Source organism: Myxocyprinus asiaticus, chromosome 40, assembly GCF_019703515.2.
Source record: "Myxocyprinus asiaticus isolate MX2 ecotype Aquarium Trade chromosome 40, UBuf_Myxa_2, whole genome shotgun sequence".
NCBI lineage: Eukaryota > Metazoa > Chordata > Actinopteri > Cypriniformes > Catostomidae > Myxocyprinus > Myxocyprinus asiaticus.
Window position 1 is genome coordinate 23,206,024 of NC_059383.1, and position 22,461 is coordinate 23,228,484.

The 22,461-nt window shown below is 37.3% G+C and overlaps 1 protein-coding gene across 2 annotated transcripts in view; it reads left to right on the plus strand.

Annotated features, from left to right (window-relative positions):
- Positions 1–22,461, plus strand: part of LOC127430389 (bifunctional heparan sulfate N-deacetylase/N-sulfotransferase 1-like) — a 133,004-nt gene that overhangs the window by 24,369 nt on the left and 86,174 nt on the right. For both annotated transcript variants that reach the window (XM_051680109.1, XM_051680110.1), the window contains one exon: positions 21,550–21,667. The gene's annotated coding sequence lies outside the window, so the exon portion shown is untranslated. The remainder of the gene's footprint in view (positions 1–21,549; positions 21,668–22,461) is intronic.

The window sequence follows — 22,461 nt, forward strand, 5'->3', positions numbered from 1 at the left end:
ACACAAATATTTTTAGAAGAATATCTCAGCTCTGTAGGTTAATTCAATGCAAGTGAATGGGGACCAAAACCTAAGCTACAAAAAGCACATAAAGTCAGCATAAAAGGTAATCCATATGACTCCAGTAGTTAAATCTATATCTTTTGAAGTGATCCAGTTGGTTTTATTGTAGGTGAGAATAGATCAAAATATAATGAATTTTCTACTATAAATCTCCTTGGCGATCATGATTTCAAGCTTGATTACACTTCCTATAGCGCTATCTAGCACTCTACAATTGCATTAAGCACCAGGAAGTGTAATCGAACTTGAAATCATGATTGTGCTTGGAGATTGCAATGGCAAGATGTACAGTGAAAAAGGGGTTTTATTTTGGTATGTTTTTACCCAAAACTAACTGGATCACCTCTGAAGATATTGTTTAAACCACTCGAGTTGAATGGATTACTTTTATCAACTATCATTCACTTGAATTAAATGGACCTACAAAGCTGAAATATTCTTTTAAAAATCTTTGTTTGTGTTCAGCAGAATAAAGTCATACACATCTGGGATGGCATGAGGGTGAGTAAATGATGAGAGAATTTTAATTTTTGGGTGAACTAATCTATACGACTCCAGTGGTTAAATATGTCTTCTGAAGCGATAGTTAAAAAAAGGACTTCAGTATTAATCTGTTTCTCACCCACACCTATCATATCGCTTCTGAAGATGTGGATTTAACCACTGGACACTTATGGATTACTTTTATGCTGCCTTTATGTGCTTTTTGGAGTTTTCAAATGTTGGTATCCTTTCACTTGCATTGTATGGACCAACAGAGCTGAAATATTCTTCTAAAAATCTTGTGTACAGGAAAAAAAGTCACACATCTGGGATGACATGAGGGTCAGTAAATGAGAGAGGTTTTATTTTTGAGTGAACTATCCCTTTAAGTTTGGGACAGGCTCAAATTATTCTGTGTACAATCAAGGTCTGTTGAACCACAGAACAATATTAAACAACTAAGACCATAATACCTTTAAGTAACGAATCAAGAGAAACTCTGCAAGTTCACCAGAAGTCTTTTCCTACTCCAATGCCTTCTGACTAAAGTCATCAGCGAAGACTGTGCCAATTAAGTTCTGCATACGTGTGTTTGGTAGATTCTGCTTTGTAAAGCGCTACTCGACAAACACCTGAAACGGAGAGATAAGAAAGGCTAGTTATATTCACTATGGATTAAAAGACATCCCTACAAATTATCAAACTTGTGCATGTACACAACAGTTTGTTGCCCATTTAGATCAAATAAAAAAAATATGGGTATTTTACAGTAAACACACACACTTGTTACTTACTTCGGAAACGTGTACCATGCGAACAACAAAATACAGCCACCTTGTTCTAACTAAAGCGTGAAACTAGTCTAAACGAGTCCTTTTAAGCTCTCAATATTCTTTAGAATGGGGAGAAGTCTGATAAGTCTATCAGTTAAATTACACAACAGTAACCTTAAAAAACTTAATCTAAAGAATCACAGGCTAACTCCACTAAACAAAAATTCCTCAATGTTAAAATGCTTGTAAAATGTAGAAATTGTACCTCTGTCGATCCACCGAGGAGCTGCTTAAGTTAAACACGGCTGCATCATTTAAAATATCATGTAGACAGATAAAACGCTCTAAGATAACTGTTGCTGTTTGTTTTGTATTCTACATAACCTAAAATATCATCATTAAACTGAAGTTAAAATAAGAGGTTACTTCAGTTACCTAAACCAGCAACTTGCTGTATGTCTCCTTCCAACATTTAAGTACTGTTAGGGATATTTATGTAAATACATCTCAATTTAATATTTGTGTAGTTCCCGTATTATAAAAATAATAACAGAAGTTATGACTGAACTTGAAATTACTTTTGAATCCACTCGGACAGCAGCGAACATCCTGATGGAGGAAAAGTACACTCAGAGACAGCATCCAATCAAATAAGCATGTGTTTGAACAAAAGTATTCCTTCTCCAAAAGAAAAGTCCTCTAATTAGTAGGGATGTGCGAGACTAGTCGACTGAAAGGTTCTGATGCTGCTAGTCGTCACTGGAATTACTAGTCGGTTAATATTTCCCCCCATTAAACTGATCATAATTTTTTACACATTTACGTTTGGCTTTATATTTTTACAGAGGCTGCACTTAAATTACTGTCATATTAATGTTACATATTTTAAATAGAATTAATAATACAAATATTATTTAAAAAAGAGGATATCTGGAGCAGATACAGAGTTTAATTTCACCTCAGGCTGCACGTGCTTCTTCCCTCTCTCACTCGCAGGAAAATATCCTCTCACTAGACAAGCAAACTCAGCAATGTAGTTATGAAATCACTTCGGTGGTGCGAAAATCGGCTTTCCAAATGTTTGAAAGTCGCTATGGATGTTTTCACATTTGAGTCTTCTTTACATCTGTGCATGCTTGGATGTTATTTTTCTGCTGAGCAAGTGCAGGATAGACGCCTCAGGTGAGTCAAGTCCCGTCTTTCACCATGTCGACGGGCTAATTTTACTCATCAAAAAATTTATGCTTTTGAGTAAGTAGCCTAGAATTTGTTTTTTTAATCTGCTGATTAAGGCGGCTGTTTTCAACGAGGTGCCGACTGTTTAACAGGTTAAAATATCTTTGATTCTGTGTGCACGTCATGTTTAAAATACATTAGGGTTATTGTAGGCTACATCACAGGCCTATTTTTTCTATCCAATAGCTACTTTTTTTTTTTTTACATCGTAACTGTTATTGGTTGACGTTCTTTACCGAACAGCTGTCATATTAGATCAATGGTTAATGCACGACTGCACGTCGTGAAATACGCGCAACTTTTCAGCGCATTTTTTTCTCTCTCATAGATTTGGCTTAGTCTACCTGTTAATTATTTTCAACAATGTCCTGACTGTTTTAATATGTTAAGTAACTTTTACTTGGTGATTTCCGTTTAGAACAGGCTTTTAGGGTTGTTCCATTAATCCTGCACTATTCATTCAATTGTTTTCAATAAATATAACTGTTAAATATTCGCTAATGTTGATTCAGTGAATGCGTGTCATGTTCTATATTTAATGTACAATGATCATAATTCAAGACGAGCACGTCGCAGATAAATGCCCCTTTTCAGTAGAATTTAGCATCGGATTTGGAATAGATTAAGTATTTTAAATGGGTCGCATAATTTTTTTTATTTTTATTACTGTTTTCTGAAGGTTGGTTTCTCTTTAGACTGATATTTTCGGATATGGTTCAATAAATAAGTAGATATTATGTCCAAATTAATATGCACAACAATAAAGGTGTCTGTTCCAGTTCAATATTTTAACGTCATATCTTTTTTTGCAATTATACATTTTTAAATGTATTATTAACAGTATTTTTATGTATTTGACAGTGATATATCGCCATTACAAAAAATGTTTTTGTAAAATTAGAGAAAATTATGCTATTTTGTCAATAAAGAATACTTTTTTACAGTTAGTTTTGTTAAAATTGTCATTTAAAAGCTTTTAAACAGATATTTAATGTATTCCATTTATACTGATTTTTTTTTTAAATCACGTGACACATTTCGATAAACAGTTTATTCTTGTAATTTGAAAGCAATTTTCCTGTCATTTTGAAATACAGGGAATAATTACAAATGTATTGGTCAAAACTAAAAAAAATATATTTTTTTACAGTGCATGAGAAGTTCACTGAATAACTGCTGCTTTCAGGCATTGCAGCGGCATTGTTGTTCTTAGTGTTTGCTCACTTGTATTAGCTGAGTTTTGGAGGACTGGTACATCCTCCTGGCACTGAGGCAGTTTTGCTTTTGTGGAGGAGAGGAATTGAGTTCAGATGTCAAGAGCAGTGTCAAAATGACTGCCTTGTTTTCTCCCCCATCTGCGTTGTTTTGGTGGAGAACTGACAAAGAGGTACTTTGTGTCTGAGACTGGCATTGAAACATGGAACAAAGACAAGGGAATGCCATAGGTTCAAGACCAGGGACTCCTTTTTATGGTGATACACCCTTACTTGGAGATAAACCCTACAGCTCTGGCATCAGTTCTTTGTGTTTCTCAGAGTTATCAAAGGGATCTACAATACCAAATAGCCCTTTTCCACCGACATGGTTCGGGGGCGGGTTCCTGGGCCGGTGCGAATTCCTGAACCATTCCACGAGATAAACACAGAATCGCCGGTGTCCTCTGCTGCTGATTTCAATTAGTTACTATATTTGCCAACTTTGTTAGCTTTCCTTGCACTGTTGTCATCTTATTTTGTGCATTGTTTTGTTCAGTAAGGTCATTTTTGACCAGCTACTCACTAACTTCGGAAAATCGCAGCGATCTGTTAAGTAAACTTAGGGATTCTCAATCAAGACGTAAACATAATATTTTATGCTATTTCAAAACTCCAAATATAACCATCTGTTACAGCAATGTTAATAATGATGCCACTGTTAGTTTACAGAATTTAGCAAGTTAAGCCATAGTTCATACAAAATAATGTAATAACCCATCGTCTTTAGCATAGATGTCGACAATCTTGTTAAGCAATGTAATATCGTTGGATTGCATTACTCAAAAACAAGAGTAAAAGCTGTACACGAACACTCTTGTGATGTGCCATGTTTGTTTATGCACAGGTAAAGTAGTAGTAACCCATTAACGTCACCATTCAGTTCTGAAGTCAGTGGAAAAGCGCTGCTGGCTTACGGAAGTCTCCAGATTGCCCCGGCCATGAACCAGTGGAGCACAGGCTCGGCATGCAAACTATCGCTATTTCAGTTGAAAAGGGCTAAATGGTATTTAGGATAGAGCTTCCTTAAAGAGCATACAACAGTCAGTTAAAACTGAACGTTGCAGGGCATGTGTATTTAATACCATACAGTGCATCATGTTGCCATGGTGCTCTTCAGCAAAACCTTCACCCCTGTATCACTTCAAGGGAACTCTGAGGTTGGATAGACTGTGTTCTCACTCATATCAGCCTGATCCCAGATGAATCATCATTGTGTCTCTCTGATCTCTTCATTAACTCTATATAATTATCACTTGTGCCATCTCATGAGACCTCATGTTTATGCATATTTAAGATTGATTACTGCCTGCAGTACTACAGCGAAAAAGTCCCCTGGTCCAAACTAGGGATGTGCACGGTTACTGTTTTATACACTTGTTTAACCGCAGGAAAAAGCACTTATCTCATTCAGTTGAACTCCGAGCATCTCAGGGAACCACACCACGGACATCACAAGAGGAGCTCTATTGAGAGCGTGTGAAGATGAACCACTTCTCAAGTGCTCTGATGTGCCCGCCATCTACAGAGACTTGCGCCAAACTCCCGCGAAAATATAAACAAGGTGTAAACGTATTAATTTTGTGAATGCAAAGCGCTCCAGTTTCACTTAACGGCCATGTAATGGCAAATGACCGTGGTCATTGTGGGTTTATTCACGCAGTGTTAATAACACAACAGTGAGACAGGAGATGCCCTGCTCTATTTCTGTGGAGATGATAAAATGCAAGAAACAGAATCTCAAAGTCTTCCTTCATGAGAAATAAGGGCTTGTGAGTTAATCAGAGAGCCTTATAATAATGTGTGAAAGTGAAGAATTTAAGGCAGAAATATTTTACTATTACATAATATAATAGCTATACAGGTTGGCTGGGTTACAAAAGCAGCAAAAGAAAACAAAACATTGAAAAAGTCCAATGAATCAAAAGTAAATCGGACAAATAAGAGATATATTTGTTATTTAGACATATTTTGATAATCAAAATATTATTTTAATTATTTAAAATTTTTTACTTTTATATTTGACTGTCATTCATACATTTTTGAAGCCTAAAAAGGAAATCATATACCCTTATTTTATTATATGACCCAAACTAAATTTGTATAAACGACTTTGTTGTGTGCATGAAGCACACATAGTGAGTTTGTTTGGTAATTAATCGTCATATTTGTGAAACACCTAAAACAGACAATTAATCATCATAGCCCTAAAACAGGAAATTAATCATCATAGCCCTAAAACAGGCAATTAATCGTCATAATCGCAATTATTTGTTTGACAATTAATTGTCAGCCAAATTTCACAATCGTGACCCCTAATTTTCATTATTAGGTTCCTACCTTGTGAATTGTTTTGTTAAAAATGTGTACGAAATTTCAAACAGTGACAACAGCTTGTATCATTAGTAAAAATGCGATTTCATGACATCATATAAATTGATAGAATGTGAAATTTGTACATTTTTAAAAAGCTAAAATGTGATTAAAATCATAAAGCAAAATCCCCAAAAAAATAATTACAATATACTATATTGTGTGAATATATATGAAGAGGCCCCCTCTCTCAGTTTGCTTAATATATTTTTTAGTTACATTATGCTTACATGTCGTCAAATGTCTAGCAAGTAAAAACAAAAATTTACTAGCCAATGACGATTCTTTCTCCAACATGATCGTAGAGGGTTGCTACATTTCAATTTTATTGCAAAAACATGTTGCAAAATATTCAGATATATACAAATATCTAAGTAGTTTGAATGGGTTGGGAGACTTTTGTGTCTTTCACAGTGCGTCATGGGAGTGGGCGTGTTCTTTTGGCAGGCTTTGCCACTGTTCTCTGATTTGTGGATATTTCTCTGCAGGATCATGGTTAGTGTAGGTATTCATCACATTCCGCTATTAAATATGATTTTTTTTTTATAAATTAAGTTGAAATAATGCAGACAGATTGCTTCAAAAGTATCATATCATCGATTAATAACCTGGGAACTCATGGTATGTCTGATTTATAAGTTATCATTAAAAATCGATTCCCCCTATGGAAAAATTAATAGGAGTTTTACTTCCAGGACCAGGGTGTTGCGCTCTGTGCCACCTGACTCTTACTAGTGATAGTAATGTCTGTGACGTAAACTAAAGTCTATTAGCCATTTAAAAGAAAGGGGCAAGCTCTTTTTAATGTCTCTCCGCAACTTTCTGTAAATAGGAAATACTTTATGTCAGCAGAGGATAGAAAACCGCACTGGAGACATCAAGATACTTCACAGGTACTATTTAATTCACGGGCAAAAATGAAATTATTCAAGTGAGGTTTTACCCCTAGCCTCTCCTTACCAAGTTGAACTTGCGAATTGCTGACACAGGGCTGCTTTCATTTTCCCCATCTGAATTTTTACGTGCTTGCCTTTGTTGTTCACCCACAGGCAAATCCAATATGGAGCATCAGTCTTGTGTGGGTAATTTCTCCTTTCCTCTGCAGTCTTTATTTGTTAGGGTTAATGTAGGCCAAGAGGAAAGAAACAAGTCTGCATGTCTCTTTGTACATTTCATTGCATGAAGATGACATGTAGCATTTCTCAAGATATATTTACTCTGTCAGACATTGTACTGGGCACAGATGGTCCTGGTAAAGCAGCCAAACTGCAGGTCAGTAAATCTGCTTCCCATTTGGAGATCACAGTAGTGAGATTAGTTTTATATAAAGAGAGACTTCTTTACATAGAAGAGTTGGATAAGATTATGTTTGTCCTTTGTTTATGTATGACTTTGTATCATAAATATTTTTAATTGTTATTACAAACAGCAAAAATCCATTCAGTGGCTTTTTGTGCAGCTATATTTGCTAAATTATAATAGGTCAAAAGTGTCTATCTGGTTTGAGTGGGTAATATGGCAGAAGAAAAGACTGCTTCTTTGGAAGATCATGTTGCAGTAACCTTAATAAGGTCTTTCCCACTGGCGGTACTAAAGCCTATTTTAGGTACTCTTCCCCGGGTTTAATCCTTTTGTCGCTTTCACACCTAAGGAACTATATAGTTCCTCGAAGCCGTTTTAGGGGACATTTTTAGCTTCTACTCTGGGGTAGATACTTTTGGGGCATATAGGGACTGTAGTACTGTGGGAGGTGCTGCAACCTGTGATTGGACAAAAACCTGCATGGAGAAAGGAGAGGAGCTCCATAGCCACCATTAGTAAACAACTAGCTGTTAGCCTGCTACTGAGAAGATTGTTAATTTTACAATTCCCTTAACAGAAATAACACATAACAAAGTATCCAAATAGAATCACCTGTTTTATGTGTGTGTGTGTGTGTCAGTGCTCTGTAGTGCCGGCCAGAAGGTAACAGTTCAAAAAGGTAGTCAGCTGGGTGAGTGGGGTCCAGAGTGATTTTTCCAGCCCTTTTCCTCACTCTGGAATTATACAGTTCTTGAAGGGATGGCAGGGGCAACAAATAATCCACTCAGCAATCTGAAGTGTTCTTTTGTAGTCTTCTCATGTTTGATCTCGTAGCTGAACCAAATCAGACAGATGTGCAGAGGACAGACTCAATGACTGCTGAGTAGAACTGTATCAGCAGCACCAGTGGCAGGTTAAACTTCCTCAACTAGCGAAAGAAGTACAACCTCTACTGGGTCTTTTTCACAATGGAGTCAATGTGGGTCTCCCACTTCAGGTCCTGTGAGATGGTAGAGCCCAGGAACCTGAATGACTCCACTGCTAACACTGTTCAGAATGGTGAGCAGCGTCAATGTTGGGGTGTTCCTCCTAAAGTTCACTATCATTACTTTTTGATAACTTTGCTTATTTAAGAGAAAAAACTGAAATATCACATTACATAAGTATTTTGATCCTTTATGACACTTAATTTAGCTCAGGTGCATCCCATTTCTCTGGATCATCTTTGAGATGTTTCTACATTTTGATTGGAGTCCAACTGGACATGTTTTGGAAAGCACACACCTGTCTATATAAGGTCTCACAGCTGAAAATGCATATCAGAGCAAAAACCAAGCTATGAGGTCAAAGGAACTGCCTCAGAGACAGGATTGTGTCAAGGCACAGATCTGGGGAAGGCTATAAAAAATGTTGGCTGCATTGAAGGTTCCCAAGAGCTCAGTGGCCTCCATAATTCTTAAATGGAAGAAGTTTGGAACAACCAGGACTCTTCCTAAAGCTGGCCATCCAGCCAAACTGAGCAATCAGGAGAGAAGGGCCTTGGTAAGAAAGGTGACCAAAAACCTGATGGTCACTCTGGTTGAGCTCCAGAGATCATGTGTGGAGATGGGCAAAACTTGTAGAAGGACAACCATCACTGCAACACTCCACCAATCTGAGCTTTATGACAGAGTGGCCAGACGTAAGCCTCTCCTCAGTGCAAGACACATGAAAGCCCGCTTGGAATTTGCAAAAAAGCACCTAAAGGACTCTGATTGTGAGAAACAAGATTCTCTGTTCTGATGAAACGAAGATTAAACTGTTTGGACTCAATTCCAAGCATCATGTATGGAGGAAACCAGGCACCGCTCATCACCTGCGCAATACCATCCCAGCAATGAAGCATGGTGGTGGTAGCATCATGCTGTGGGGGTGTTTTTCAGCGACAGGGACTGGGGGTCTGGTCAGGGTTGAAGGAAAGCTGAACGCAGCAAAATACAGAGATATCCTTAATGAAAAATTGGTCCAGAGCACTCAGGACCTCAGACTGTGCTGAAGGTTCACCTTCCAGCAGGACAATGACCCTAAGCACACAGCCAAGACAATACAAGAATGGCTTAGGGACAACTTTGTGAATGTCCTTGAGTGGCTCAGCCAGAGTCTGGACTTGAACCCAATCAAACATCTCTGGAGAGACCTGAAAATGGCTGCCTACTGATGGTCCCCATCCAATCTGACAGAGTTTGAGAGGATCTGGAGAGAAGAATGGCAGAAAATCCCATAATCCAGGTGTGCAAAGCTTGTCACATCAGACTTGAGGCTGTAATCGCTGCCAAAGATGCTTCATCTAAGTACCGAGTTAAGGGTCTGAATACTTATGTCAGTGTGGCATTTCAGTTTTTGCTTTTAAATAAATTTGCAAAGTTATCAAAAATCTGGTTTTTGCTTTGTCACTATGGGGTATGAAGTGAAGATTGAAGTGAAAAATAAATAATGTAAAAAATTTTAGCATAAGGCTGCAACATAACAAAATGTGAAAACAATTAAGGGGTCTGAATACTGTATGAATGTACTGTAATTAGACTGCTTTGGAGTCATTGTTTAAGAGACACAAATTAGACACTTTTATTAAGGGGCATTTACAAAACACATGTTATTGTGTTCCAACATAGCTAGATGCAGCACAGGGGCCACAAAACACATTTATTTTTTTTGGACTAATGACCTTAAGGGAATATTCCGGGTTCAATATAAGTTAAGCTCAGTTGACAGCATTTGTGGCATAATGTTGATTACCACCAAAATGTATTTCAAATCATCCCTCCTTTAAAAAAAGCAAAAATCGAGGTTGCAGTGAGGTGCTTAAAATGGAAATGGTTGGGGCCAGTTTTTGAAGGGTTTAAAGGCAGAAATGTGAAGCTTATAATTTTATAAAAGCACCTCTGTTAAAACTCATGTATTATTTGCACTGTATTGTTAAAAACATAATTTATACAGTCATTTTAGGGTTTGTTGACATTACATCCTCATGGCAACGAAGTTGTAAAATTGGTTATAACTTTATACAGAAAAGGTTAGTAAGTGATTTCATCACTCTAAAATCATGTTAAAATGGATGTTGTTTGTCTTTTTGTTATGATTTTGAAACAGTGAGTATTTTAATGTTCAGAAATTGGCCCCATTTACTTCCATTGTAAGTGCCTCACTGTCACCTCGATTTTTGCTTTTTTTTAAGAAAAGGAGTGGAAAGTCAAAAAAAAATTTGTGGTAATGTTATGCCACAAATGCGATTTGACCTTAACTTGTATTGAACCCAGAATATGATTAAATCTGTGGCAGGCACACTGTGCACGAGCCTTTACTATTACCGTTAGCATGCTAAATACCCTTTTTGAGAACTTGCGTCTCTAAATTAACGGAATAGTTTACCCAAAAATGATAATGCCCTCATCATTTGCTCACTCTTATGCCATCTTAAATTCGTGTGACTTTCTTCTGCAGAACACAAACAAAGACATTTTCAAGGATAAATGGTGTGTTTAAGCTCCAAAAAAGACATAAAGGCAGCAAATAGGTAATCCATTCAACTCAAGTAGTTTGATCCATGTCTTCTGAAGAGATACGTTCTGGGCATGTGCCAAGTAGAAAGGAAGTGTAATCAAACTTCTCTCGGGAATGCGCCAAGGAGACTGCTGATGTCAAGATTTATAGTGAATAATAAGTTACATTTTGGTCAGTTTCTCACACAAAACTGATTGTATTTGTTTGTGATACATTTGTGTTTCACAGAAGAAAGAAAATCATGTGCGTTTGAGATGCCATGAGGGTGAGTAAATGATGAGTGAATTATTATTTTTGGGTGGACTTCCTTTAATTCCATTTTTTTTAGCAGTAGCACTGCTTCTAAAAAAAAATTAAAGCTATAATTGAAGTAACTTATTAGGGCTGAGTATTGGCAACCACATCACGATATATGTATTGCAATACAGATTTCTCGATTTGAATATATATTATTATTATTGGATCACGATTCAAAGGTTAGAGAGAGCCAGTGAGTCTGCGAGAGAAAGCATGAACCTGCGGGTTCAGTTTTCAATCTCTTCATGCCTCATAGGAACCGTTCTGGCCACACTGAGAAATGCCAGTGTGAGTTTGAGCTTGTTTGGTGCATTACAATATTGTATGACACAACATTGCATGCTACGTTTTATCGATATATATGATTGTATCAGCACATCCCTCAAACTTATAAGTCAACCTCACAAATTGATTAGTCAGTTGTTGGACGACTAGTCAGCTATTCGACCATCCTTCCTGACCCAACTATACTACAAATGTGCACATAGGCAATCTCATGAAAAAAAATGTATTAATTTATAAGCAGGCATGTGCACTGCATATTTATGTATGCATGCATATATGCATGTCTCCAAGCTCCTTATTAATGTGTGCATGGAGATCATAGAAGAAATCCTCTGCTGGAACAGTGCTCCACAGTAGTGTAGTGAGAAGCTGTAGTTTGAAGTCCATGCCAGAATGAGTCTTTCAAAAATCTCTTAGAACCTTACTATGTATTACTGTCTGGTATGGAAGTGAGAGATTGATTCAAATCAGCCAAACTATTTTTAATAATATTTAATCTTTAGGATGCATGTGGGAACATAAACGTGCCAAGCATCTATTGATATTGCTTTATTTCTCACCACCCACTGGTCAGGTGCCCGCTGTTTGTGGGTGCCAGCATTGCTGGCCGATTCTTGTGCAAGCTATATCCAAACTGCTAATGCCAAAAGACTTGTGATTCTAAAAAAACCTTTGTGGTTTATAAAAAATCAGAAGCATGCTTCAAATCAAGAGGCACAGTGTGAAAGAAAGCAGTTGCATACACTTCTTAGTCTGGGGAGGGTTTATTCATGGCAGTCTGGAGGTGGTTCTACAATTGAATTCCTCTCCAGAGATGTGCACCTACCTACACAAAACCCTCCCACTGGAATAGCTTTATTGGACGATGATAATCAGTGAACATATTTAACTTCGATTCCTGTGTGGCTCCCAGTAGTTAGTGTCTACTTTCCTATCTCTAATAAAAGAGATAACAAAACCTTTTTTCTCAAATTGATCTGCATATTGTAATTCGGGTAGGGAATTGTCAAAAATTTAGGCTAACGATTCTATTTCCTTTTAACGGTTTCATTAACAATTCTTTCAGTACTTTTGAGGAAGAAGCATTTGAAAATAATAAATGCAATTCTTTATTGCATTTACTGCCCTCAGCAGCCTGATGTCAGATGATGAAAGTGGCAAGTGGCATTTAAAGTAACTTCTGTGCCACTATCATCAGCAAGTGGCTTTGCAAAATTAACTATTTTCAAACAGGTTTCCCAAACATTCCCCTGTCTGCCATTGATTGAACACAATGATAGTGCCGCCCCAAACTCAAACCATTGGTTGAGCAAAGAAAAGGTGAGTTCTAAGAAAAGGTCTTTGCAGATTACACTTATTATGTTTCAGTGCAATTAAATTAATACTTTTTAAGTGTGGATTAAGTGTCCAAAACTTGGGGCTAGGGATGCACCAATATGGAATTTCTAGGCCGATACCATTAACCGATAGTTCACAGCTCATTAAGGCCAATACCAATAAACAATCATTTTGACCTTTTACATTTTTAGTTATCATTTCAAAGCTTGGAATCTGGACCGACCAATCTGACAAACTCTTTACTGCTACTATTGACCTGTTTCAGTGATGTCACTTTTTCCTCGCAGCCGCCATATTTGTGACTATCAGCCAAAGGAAGCAATGGCTGTGAATGGAAAAGCACCCGTGAAACGATTTTGAAAAACATCACACGTTTTTTTGATCCATGCCAAGTCCCTGGGGTGTATACAAGTCTGAAATCAGCACGTATATTGCCAAATTTCTACTTTGAATTTCAATGTACTGTATTTTAGCCACGATTCATCTCCGTATGTTCCCTATGCAAAAATGAATGCCAATAGCCTAAGTAACATACATTAATTTTTTTGGTTGCATTTTTGTTTATAACTTCATGTAACATTAACAGAAAATGGGAAATAACATATCATTACTTAAAGCAGATGATCCTGATTCCTATTTTTTTTTATTTTTTTTTTTTTACAAGGTGCAGATATGTTGATACAATCCTCACACAGCGAAATGAGCTTTGCTCAAGCAACTGTAGCCTTGCTTTCAACACTGTCAGCCATGCTGTGTGTGCGTACGAGTCCCTGCCTAGAGGAGAGAAGCCGCAAGCAGTCAGAAATTCTCAACCACAAGCAAATAAACTCTAACAAATTATTTGCAAAAAATATAGGTAGTAATTCCACTATCAGTGTGATTTTAATAATATTTAGATTTTCCTGGTCATCTGTCTATAATATATCGGCTGCCGATATATCATACGCCACTGCTTGCGTCCACTGTGTAGATAAAAGCCTAATAGATGTATCTTTTGCATCTTTAATTAGTAGTTGGCTTCGCTTCACTGGTCTGCACTGGAATAGGAATTGAGAATCAATGGGACATCATTTGCATCATTATGTTAAAGGTTTACTTCATCTCAGGGTGGGTCTCCCTGCTCTAACATAATGCTCAGTCCGGGCTCTGTGACTTAGTGCGTTCATAGGCCAGCACCTGGGTTCGGCAAAGGACCTGGAGTTGGGCCAGGGTTCGCTGTGGAGGAAGCCATGTGAGCGGCGCATGGGCTGAGTTTATTCAGAGCTGTCATGTCTCCTGTGGGAACAGCAGCCAGCTCCTCCTGCTCTGTCAGCCTCTTCAGCTGCTGATCCAGCCCGACAGCTGTGAGCTGATTTCCACCCCGGGTTTGGGGGTTGAAAACCATTACATCTCTGCTGTTATCCAAGATGGGTATCTTGCAACGAGAATGATTGGGCCAGCTCTGTGCAGTGACCTTTGAGATAATGTTTTGTTACTAAACTTATTAATTCCATCTGTTCACATTTCTATGGGCTGGTGAGAATAACGGTGAAATGGCCATACTGTTGGCACACACACTGCAGAGTTACGAAGCTTTAAAGGGTTTATATTCTACTCTGAAAAAAATTTCAGCCCCGAAGTTATAATGTTAGTCAAGTTTTCTTGCACCAAAAATGGTCATAATTTAGTTTTATGTGACATTTTCCACCCTCTTTTCAACCCTGAGAATTAAACAATTTTTGTTACATTACTTTCTGCCGTAGATTTTTGTATGAAAAAGAACTATTATTACCTCTTTGCATGTAAAGTTAAAGCATATGTACAAACATACATGCATACTCTGACGATGTCATCATAAAATAATAAACATCTATCTTGGATTCATCACTCTTCACCTACAATAATTATCTACCATTAAAATCATGTTTTATTCTTTTATCTTATTACTCCAATTACTCTTGTCTCTGTGACAATTATTCAACATCAACAACAACATCATTCAGATATACAGCCAATCCAAACTGCCTCATTCAGATCCCCAGTCATTCAGTATTTCGATTGCCCAAAACAAAGATTGCGACATCTGTAGACCAACCGCCAATTTATTTATCTGGATGAGGTGAGCCAGAGTAAAGATGGCGGCATTGTGAGTGTGTGACGCTGGAGATCTGAGCTCCTCCTGAAGACTCCTCCAGTTGCAGTTTATTTGTTTTACCCATGGCAAAAAGTTAACTCCGTCTGCGGTATTCCTTCATCGCGATCCCAATCACAGCAGGAAACGAAAGGAATATATCCTATCCGTTGCAGCTGACTGTTGTCAAACTTTTAACGGGAGTGAAATGTTAATTTTTTTTCTTATTTCCTTAATTTGGCACACACACAGAGGCTACAAGAGTCCAAAATAAATAAAATCCCAGATTTTACAGTTTGTTCAACAAAAATCCCAATAGTAACCAGCAAAAAAACAAAGATTTGGTGCCTAATACAGGACTTTTAACTATATAAATGTCGGAAACACACCGGGTACATTTTGAAATGCGGAGGCTTAGACCGTAACAATTCTCTATATTAAGTATTAACCAAATGAAGCTTTTTATAGCCTGTAGGCTATATTCACCAGATGAAGGGTTTATGTGAATATTTCACCAGATGAGGTTTAATGAGGAAGAAGGTTTATTATCATTCACAAGATATGAAGTTGGAAATATGATGTATATGCTGACGGGGCACATTTCCATATAGTTGAATTTTTCTTTGCATGCCCATGCTTCAACTTAAAACACTTGGTTATATTCAATAAAATGTGAATTGATGTGAGGGTAAAAATAGATATGAATATTGTCAATTATGAAAGATTTGGATACAGCAAATTCCCACGAGATGTCATTGTTTGTTTTTGTCACTTCTAGAGGCTACTGTTATACTGTAGAAGCAAGCTGTTCTAACTGTAGACTCCTTCAGCACCTCCGACAGAGGAACACAATAAAAAAAAAAAAAAAAAAACAGCATAGATTTTTGCTGACAACCGATAGTTCCAAAAAACAACTATCAGCACCGATGAATATGTAAAACTGATTTATCGGCCTAACTTTACTAAATAGACTACAAAAAATACAATATGGTAAGCCTATTATTTATATTTTACAACTAATAATAATTATAATGACAGAGTCAATTATGACAAAGTTTAAAGTTTCCAAACATTTGTTAGAGATTTTTGCCACACTGCAAACCATGACACGATATTAAAGAACTGATAACCGATTAAGTATAAAAATGTGAATAAGAGATTAGTCACCCAACAGTCAGTATCAGCCAATAAAAGAAATGATCTGCAATATCGGACATCAGTCGATTATTTTTATTTATTTATTTATTTTTAATTTTTTTCAGTCAATCAACTCCAGAACACTCATGCGCATTACCTAGACCAGCTGGTAAAATAGCATTTTTAGCATGATCTAAGCTAAAAAAAAAGCACAGCTTATGAGACCATTGTTGTCAGATTTGCCTATCTGATGGCCGGCAAATGGACTGATTTGCCTTGAAAGGGCCTTTGTTTAATGTGAGCCTAACAAGGGTAAAAAAAAAAAAAAAAAAATCGATCAAGACTATTATTGGTCTATCTCTACTTTTAGCTCAAAATAGCAAGGAAAATCCTGAAAATCATATCCCCTTTAAATGCAAAACATTGCATGGTATAGAAACTTGGTGCATTGTGTTCCTTTCAGCTGTCCCCTGGTCACAGAATAATGAAACATAATGGAAATCTCAGGCTATGTTCAGACTGCAGGCAAATCAGATTTTTTTCTCAAATCAGATCTTTTCAGGCAGACTGTCCGCACTATTACTTGCAAGTGATCAAATCAGATTTGCGCATTCAGACATGACCAACCTATCTGCATGGGTTGCTTTGGTAACGACGTAGGCATACCCACTTGACAATGCTTTCAAAACAGATGCGGGAAAAATGGAGGTGCATCATCTCGCTCTCCAAATAAGCGCCGTGTCGCGGTGCAGAACTCTGAGGAGACTGGTAAATATTGTGATGTTCCGTGCTGCAGTCACTGATTTTTGACGTCATCACTGTGTGTCGCGTTAAGAGTGACGCAAAAGACCAATTGAAATCCCATTTGAGCAGCCAGAGCGTCCTGACTGAGACGCATCTGAAAAAATCTGATTTCAATCGCATTTGAAACCACCTCCCGATCAGATTTCATGTGGTTTTTTGCTGTCCAGACTATCAAAAACTCATCTGGATACAATCTGGATATGCAAAAAATCTGATTTTTAGTGGCAGTCTGAACAAGGCCTCAGTGTACTGTTGATGGCATTTTGAAGTCATAGTCCAGGGACAATGTTTGTGACATTTTGTAATTTTGTTTTTAATGATTTTCTGTCTGAAGCAGAAAAGCACACAAATGCTTTGTGCTAAAGGTAACACTTCACTGATGTCATTGTAACAATAGAGCTCTAGATAAGAAAATAACCCCAAAAAACAGCAATAGATTTGTGCAGCTGTTTAGGGTATGCCTATTCTGGAACGTCTGGTTTGGCTGTAAGCCTTGGCATTCGCACACACAAGGGAGCGGGAGAAATAGCTGTAATGTGGAATGTGGTTGTGTGGTTGTGATAACCTGGCATATATAAATGTGATATAGAGCAAAGCAACTTCTGTTTTGGTGAGAGTCACAGGAAAGAGATGACCGGCAGTTGACATGAATTTGTTAATGTACTTTAAATATGTGGCTATTATTGGGCAAATTTTGTCCTTCTCTCCATGCCCTAATATCAGTTGTCTCAACTCTGTTGTGAAAATAAATAATGAATTTGGAAAATGTGATGCTGTTTCTGCCGCAGGAGTGTGTGACCCATTCCATGTTCTTTCTGCAGGGCAAATGTTTGGCATAGTCAAAATGTTATTTTATTTTTTTAGATTTTGTGAGGAATTTGATGCTGTTACAAATTATCAGTCTGATATCAACAGCGCTGAAGTGATGAAGTAATGAGAGCTAAATATGAAAAAAAGTCTGATGAGCCTGATATATTCCAAAATATATTCACAATTGTTACTACCTCTTGATTTTTGAGATCCTGGATTTCTTACAAAAAATATGAAATGCATGTCAGAAAGCTCCTCACATTTTTCTTGTGTGAGCTTCATTAAAACTTTATATGATTCTACACCATGGATTTTGTGTGTTGTTTTAAGTAGGGATGTGCACGGATAGTTGATATTCGGTTAACCGTTTGACACGCCACTATTCGAATACCAAAATCACGTGCAACTGAGGTCTTCAACCCGAATTGAATTAGTCAAGTTCCTACAAACTGTCAAGTTAACAATGTTAAAAACGATAACCGTTCACATCTCTAGTTTTAAGTGTTATTGGCAGCAGTAATACTTCATGAGGTTACTCATGCTGTCTGTAAGGTTTAAGAAACTCGTAAGCTCACTTAATAACCCATGTATTTGCATTTGTTCACAGAAACGGAGCCTACAGCATTTGTGCGTGCTGGTGAGGAAGGCATCAGCTGTTCAGACAACGTGTGAAGTTGTTATTTCTGGCTCTGTTCCATGTGCTCACCTAGACTGTTTTGATGCTCTTTTAAAGTGGCTTTTGCCAGATATAAGGGTCTTGGCCCTGAACAGCTACAATAACCATTCTTGCAGTCCGAGCTCTCAGCTGTCTCCGCAGGACTGATGACAGCAGCCGGTGCTGATTTCATTCACCTCTGATTGTAATCCGCCACTCAAAACCACTCCACATGAGCCTCTTGATTAGAGAGTGGGCATTAGAGCAGAGAATGATACTCTCCACTTGAGCGCCCGTGCGTCAGTGTTTTGTGTGGACAGTTGGATGTCTTACACCCTGCTCAGATGGAAGGCTGGTAGACGGCCATTGTTTGCAAAAAAATTTATTCTTTCATTTACTCCCTCATTTTGTTTCAAACCTGTATGACTTTCTTCTATGGAACACAAAAAGAGATGTTGGGCAGAATGTTAGCCTCAGTCACTATACAATATAAGGGAGGCTGTCAGTCCCTAACATTCTGCCTTACATCTCACGGAAGGAAAAAAGCCATGCTAGTTTGGAATGAGTAAATGACAGAATTTTCATTTTTGCATGAACTATCCCTTTAACTCCTATGAACTTATCTGCTGTGCAGCGTAGTGGGAAGGAGAGCATGTTGGTTCTCTTGCCTCTTTGCCAGAATGACAGACTGCGAGATGACTTTCTTTGGAGGAACCAGTTGGCTGGGATCCAGAGCTGCCAAGGTGTCGTTGCCAATCCCACGGTGGCCCTGATCCAACTGTTCGGATTCAGTATATTTCCCCTCCCAATGCTGTGATATGGCCTTGCTAAGATAATGTATCTTTTTCAAGATAAAATGCACATCTCAGCACTGATATTGATGTTGAGTTTACTCCATTTGCAAAGGCTCCTTGTTCTCATTTTCTCCGGTCAAAGGCTGCAATGCTTACTGTAGCTCATGCATGAAAGCTCAATTTAAGGAGTTCCCTGAATGCTCCTGTAGGAACCAGATAAATTGACCTGTGCTTGCTGGAGCCGTGGAGCATCAAAGCAGGGCAAATTCTGCTTGAATTATTCATTTAATACATCTTGCATCATGCTGACCTGCTTTTTGGAGTAGTAACTGGATTTAGATACTCTGAATGATGTTTTGATGTACACTGCATCATCAGCCAGCCGATGAACAAAAGTGACTCATCCATACAGTGATGGGAATTGTAGTTAGCCTATTTGATTTTTATTAATCATCTTTATATAAAGTAATAAAGGTTGGTGGTATGACCAAAATCTTTTAGCACAGTATTAGTAATTTTATATCCCGGTAATGGTTTAGTTCTTTTTTTTAAGGATATCCAAAGATGTTTTTTGTATTTCATAACTATGTAAAAATTAAAAAAATTTTAAGGATGCAAACCAAAATGTATGATGATTTTTAACAATGAATGAATGAGAAGTTTAGCATCAGTACAAACGCAGCTGCTTAACATGTGACACAATAACACTTAAAATGGTAATAATAAAATATGAGTTGATGAGGTATGTTTGAAACTGATGTGAATTAGTCAATATACGCACATCTGTGACAGTGTTACCAAATGATAGTTGGGTGATTATCACTAAACCTGTCAAGAAAATGTCATGGTCATATTTGATCCCAAATAAATGTAAAAACATATAAAATTATATTTGCATTTAGAAAATGAAGTCTACATTGGTCCCTATTATTTCCACGTTATGGAAAACACAGATGGAATCACTGAATCCAGTTGTAAAAACTGAATTATTATTAAATGCATAATGTCACAGAATTTTACATATTTGGGATAAAATGACTGTATGAATGCTCAATTAATTAAAGTAAAATTGTGATATGCCCAAGAATAATAATTAAATTACTATGCTGAGATCTTAATAAACATACAGTCTGCATGTGGTGCATGCTTCAAATTTAGTGTTTGAAGCCGGCCGTTAATTCACTGATGCCTCATCATAATCATCACGCATGTTCTGTGTGTGTGTGTGTGTGTGTGTGTGTGTGTGTGTGTGTGTGTGTGTGTAATAGATAACAAACAGCAGCGCACTCATTTACTGTAAAGGGTGCAGCACATGCAGACTTTATTTTAATGTAATGAAATTGCAGCCTTCAGCGGTTTGATAAGCACATTAAGCCATATAGCTTAGCTGTAATTCTCATTACAGTAACGCTTAAACATTTGACTTTTACTATACCTATTGTTTTCAATGATGATTCCTTATGGTATTACATTCAAAAAGATGCTTTTGTACAATGATTTTTTAAATTAAAATAATTGAAAATGAAAGGCAGTACCAAGTGAGTACTACTATGATCACACAATGCGGGAATGAGAATTGTGGGGTAAAATGTGCAAACCCATCATGTAAATTATGTCACAATGTAAAATATGTAAATGGCACAAAAAATAGACTTTATTTTTTATATGAAAAACATAATTTCATATTTGTTTCTTTTGATCTTGGAGTAAAATAGGACCAGGACATTTTCTTGAGAGGTTTTGTGATAATCACCCAGTTAAATTTAAATAAATGCGATATAAGGAGCGACATTGCTTGACAATTGTAAAAGACTTACAGTTCCATCCTGTCTACACCGGACTGGGGCAGAACAGCAGAGAAAACTCTCCCATTATTATCAACGAAGAAGTGTACTCTGGAATTACATTGCGACTTATAGTTTGATGAGTAGGCTAAAGTTTCTGCTTTGTGTTGTGTTTGTAAAATCGCACCACAGATATTGCGAGGTATAAAACCATAAAGCAAAATCTCTGCCGTTGACATTTTTCTACCTTTGCATACTGTCATACTACCTAAACCTATATAGCAGAACGGTTATTTAGCTTTCTTTTTGCTTACTGGTATTTAACACAGTTTGAAACCTTCCACCTACAGTGGAGCTACTGTAATTGAATGAACCTTAACCAGGCCTGTTTTGTTTTAAGCAGAAAACCTGGGTGGGAATCTGTCTGAAGCCCACCAGCATGTCCCCAAGATTGTCCCCTGCTCTCTCCTGTTATTGCTTTGTTAATCATTGCTCTCTGATTCGTTTTGCAGGAATGCCTGCATCCAAAGATTGGATCCAAATATTCACCTGAAAATCTAGAGCTCGGGCGGGTGGACCCACTTTTGATGAGATTCTGGGAGGACCAACAACTCACTCTGTCAACTAAAGGTAGGAAGGCAGCAGACCGGGTTTATGGCTTTATCAGATGGAGCGTCACACACACATTGAGTTGTGTGGCCTTGTTGTTTCTTGTAATGTGCTTGCACTTTCTTTTTCTAAGAACAGGACACCAAGTAAACAGAATTTAGTTGGCCCTTAAATGGTCACATGGTTGCCCCAGTCACATTTAGTCATAACCATTGACTTCTGACCTTACAGCAGAGTTTATTCTAACCTCAATAGACTTGTTCAGTAAAACATTTTCCCATGCTTGTGGTTGCATGACATGCAGTACATCGATTTGCAATATGACCTGCACTGTTACATGCTATCTCATTCAGTCTCAATTTTATACAGCATATAGCTAATTATTTGATAATTATTATGCTTGCAGTTTTTTAATTGAGAGACTACACCACTTATTTCACCACAGTACCATGTACAATGAACTACTTAAAATAAAAAAGGTGGTGAAAACAGTCACAGGATCTAAGATACACACTTTTCACTTTTCATTGTACACTCATTTAAAATTGAACCCACATTTTTGGTTAAAAAGAACCATAGACATGTTATGCATGAACTATGCTTGTATAATTTCATATGAAACTAGATTTTTTTTTCTGTATGAACCTTGGCTTAGCGTTTAATGCAAGAATTGTCAATCCAATTCATCTCCCCAAATATTATTTGCCCCATCTGTATTGATCTATTAATTAGAAGTGGCCAAAGTTAAATAAAATAAAACCAACTTTCCTCGTTCTGTCAGGGCTTTGTTAGCACCTGAGTAGGTATGTAAGGGG